At 57.2% G+C, this 3,841-nt stretch overlaps 1 non-coding gene across 1 annotated transcript; it reads left to right on the top strand.

Annotated features, from left to right (window-relative positions):
- The first annotated feature begins 406 nt into the window (after nucleotides 1-406).
- On the top strand, nucleotides 407-2,221 carry LOC142790615 (small subunit ribosomal RNA). The gene has a single exon (XR_012889645.1). It is a non-coding gene; the product is annotated as a small subunit ribosomal RNA (ribosomal RNA).
- Nucleotides 2,222-3,841: the final 1,620 nt, after the last annotated feature.

The following is a 3,841-nucleotide window of genomic DNA, read 5'->3' as shown; positions in this document are numbered from 1 at the left end:
GGGCTGGTTGTCGGACGGTGCCGTTTTACCACGATATCGAGGTGTGTTCCGTGTCGTCCTCGGGCGATTCAGATGCGAAAGCGCCGAAGACGCGGGCGTGACCCGTCGTCTGGCGGCTTTGCAGTCTCGGCTCCGTTGCTAGTTCCGGCCGGTCCACCGACAGTGCAGCGGGCTTGGGCAACCCGCACGGCGCGACCGAGTCGATGCAACGAAAAAGAGCGAGCATGAACGTGCTTCTTGCCGCACGGCTCCCACTCGTCTTTCGGGAAGGTTGTGCCGTAGCGAGCTCGAACGCCGTCATCTCGGAGTGCAAAATAAGCGTGTTGGGGCGCCTGAAGGTGGCCTCCGCCGCACACAGACTGCGTCCGGCCCGCCGAAGGCGAGGACGGACGCGCAGTCGAACGATTACCTGGTTGATCCTGCCAGTAATCATATGCTTGTCTCAAAGATTAAGCCATGCATGTCTAAGTACATGCCGAAATAAGGCGAAACCGCGAATGGCTCATTAAATCAGTTATGGTTCCTTAGATCGTTTCTTCCTACTTGGATAACTGTGGCAATTCTAGAGCTAATACATGCAGTGAGCCTGGAGCCCTTTGGGTAACGGGTGCTTTTATTAGACCAAGATCGATCGGGTTTCGGCCCGTATTGTGTGGTGACTCTGGATAACTTTGTGCTGATCGCATGGCCACGAGCCGGCGACGTTTCTTTCAAGTGTCTGCCTTATCAACTTTCGATGGTAGGTTACTTGCTTACCATGGTTGTTACGGGTAACGGAGAATCAGGGTTCGATTCCGGAGAGGGAGCCTGAGAAACGGCTACCACATCCAAGGAAGGCAGCAGGCGCGCAAATTACCCACTCCCGGCACGGGGAGGTAGTGACGAAAAATAACAATACGGGACTCTTTTGAGGCCCCGTAATTGAAATGAGTACACTCTAAATCCTTTAACGAGGATCAATTGGAGGGCAAGTCTGGTGCCAGCAGCCGCGGTAATTCCAGCTCCAATAGCGTATACTAAAGCTGCTGCGGTTAAAAAGCTCGTAGTTGGATCTCAGTTCCAGACGAGTAGTGCACCTACCCGATGCGACGGCTCGGACTGAACATCATGCCGGTTCTTTCTTGGTGCACTTCATTGTGTGCCTCGAGATGGCCGGTGCTTTTACTTTGAAAAAATTAGAGTGCTCAACGCAGGCGAGTCGCCTGAATAAACTTGCATGGAATAATAGAACAAGACCTCGTTTCTGTTCTGTTGGTTTTTGGAATACGAGGTAATGATTAAGAGGGACGGACGGGGGCATTCGTATTGCGGCGCTAGAGGTGAAATTCTTGGACCGTCGCAAGACGAACTACTGCGAAAGCATTTGCCAAGAATGTTTTCATTGATCAAGAACGAAAGTCAGAGGTTCGAAGGCGATCAGATACCGCCCTAGTTCTGACCATAAACGATGCCAACCAGCGATCCGCCTGAGTTACTCAAATGACTCGGCGGGCAGCTTCCGGGAAACCAAAGTATTTGGGTTCCGGGGGAAGTATGGTTGCAAAGCTGAAACTTAAAGGAATTGACGGAAGGGCACCACCAGGAGTGGAGCCTGCGGCTTAATTTGACTCAACACGGGAAAACTTACCCGGCCCGGACACTGGGAGGATTGACAGATTGAGAGCTCTTTCTTGATTCGGTGGATGGTGGTGCATGGCCGTTCTTAGTTGGTGGAGCGATTTGTCTGGTTAATTCCGATAACGAACGAGACTCTAGCCTATTAAATAGGTGCGGGGTTCCCAGCACCTTACAACCTTCTTAGAGGGACAAGCGGCTCCTAGCCGCACGAAACAGAGCAATAACAGGTCTGTGATGCCCTTAGATGTCCGGGGCCGCACGCGCGCTACACTGAAGGAAGCAGCGTGTCTTTATCCCTGTCTGAAAAGACTGGGTAACCCGTGGAACTTCTTTCGTGATTGGGATAGGAACTTGCAATTGTTCCCCTTGAACGAGGAATTCCCAGTAAGCGCGAGTCATAAGCTCGCGTTGATTACGTCCCTGCCCTTTGTACACACCGCCCGTCGCTACTACCGATTGAATGATTTAGTGAGGTCTTCGGACCGATGTCCGGCGCGGCCTTTCGGTTGCGCCGGTCTGTTGGAAAGATGACCAAACTTGATCATTTAGAGGAAGTAAAAGTCGTAACAAGGTTTCCGTAGGTGAACCTGCGGAAGGATCATTAACGGATTGTGAAGGGTGAGCGCCTCAGCTGCGTCTGCGCCCGACACTTTCTGCCGCTGACCCCGTTTGGACGCGGGGTCGGCTTTTCCCCACGGGGCTGCCTGAATGTGGAGCGGCACCCCGTGACAAATTGTTGCGCCCAGCGGACGCCAACACCGCGACCTTGGACGGTCGGCCAGGTGGCGGACGCGGGTACAAACGGCGCAACGCACTCATAGGTCGGCTTTCGACCCGCCACTGCACCGTGGCTCGAAGCGCTCGAAATGCGCGACCCGACCGCTGCGGGACCGCCTAGTACTGTAAACAGGAGCGGCGGAGCGCGAACGGCGAGTCGTGGTTACGTCGGTAGAAGGCGAGGCTGCGCGTTCCCGAAACGCCAGCCGAGTGCCCTCCCGACCGTTCGAGCGTGCAAGAACGAGACCCGACAATCGCGCGGCGACTGCCAAGTACGAGAGGAACGGCACAAGCGTCGGCGGTCGGTCAAGGAACTGGCGATGTGACGGGTCCGCTGTGCACCAGTGCATACCGTCCCGCCGTCCGCGGCAAGCGCCTCCGCGTCCTCGGGTGACGGAGGCTGCCGGTCGGTTCTTGCAGGCGAGGGATCTCGCTGGCACCGGTTCGCGTTGACGCGCGGCCGGTCATGGCACGGCGATGCGACGGCCGAGGTGCGCAGTACTCGATGGAGGAACCGCACGCTCCGATGACCGTCCCGCCCTCCGCGGCGTATGCGTACCGACCGTAATGGTTGCAGCAGCGCCGGCCGGCTTTTGAATTCGCCACACGAAACACGGTGCGAGATCGCGGTTAGGGGAGCGTCGACGTTGCCAGGCGTTTTGCTTGCTGCCGAGGGAAAGGCGGCACGGCCACGTCGCGCTCGTCGCGATTAGCGGGTCTGCGCGCTTTGGGAAGGTGCCGCAACGACTTGCCGAAAGAGGAAGCACGGAAGAACGAGGGACTTGGACGTCCCGACAATTGAACGCACTTGCGGCCAGGCCCTTGCTGGCTTCGTTCTTCCGCCTCGAGTAGGCTCGTACGCGGCTCCGGCGCCGAAAGTGGTCCTTGGCACCGACTTCGGTGGACGTGGGAAGTGCCGCGCAAGTACGGCGCGCCTGGCTCCACCTGTTGGCTAAAGTAGGCAGCCGGATCGGCATTTTGGTGTGCGGTGGCAAACCGTGGATGCGAAAAAAGCTTGTGCGATTTCGTGGAACAAAAAGCGGGGGTCCCCCTTTTTATGCGGAGGAGACCGACCCGCCTGCCGTGGTGAACCGCGACGCCACGGTAAAAACGGGAGAGGCTTGTCGATGGGACCGTGCATCCCGCGCTCCACGGAGGCCGGGAGGCGGCCGCCCGAGGAAATGTGTAGCCGTCGAGGCCCGCATCTGCGTGCACTCTTATCCAAATGGGTGTACCGCAGGCATTTTCTGGTTAGGCGGGCCAATGAGAGCGAGCACACAACGATACCTACGGGTCCGGCTTGGAGAACCGGCTTCGACGCCTCCCGAGTATTTATAGAGGGGTGGACCACGAAAGCACTCGCAAGTAGCGAAAGCGAAACGCCGTCCGAAACACACCGTTTGCTCGATTTGCGGCAGCCGAAAAAGGCGCGGCAGAGTTTTGGAGT

This window comes from Rhipicephalus microplus, unplaced genomic scaffold (assembly GCF_043290135.1).
Source record: "Rhipicephalus microplus isolate Deutch F79 unplaced genomic scaffold, USDA_Rmic scaffold_117, whole genome shotgun sequence".
In the NCBI taxonomy this organism is placed as follows: Eukaryota; Metazoa; Arthropoda; class Arachnida; order Ixodida; family Ixodidae; genus Rhipicephalus; species Rhipicephalus microplus.
The sequence above is the reverse complement of the archived record's forward strand: the minus strand, read 5'-3'. Positions and strand labels throughout refer to the sequence as shown.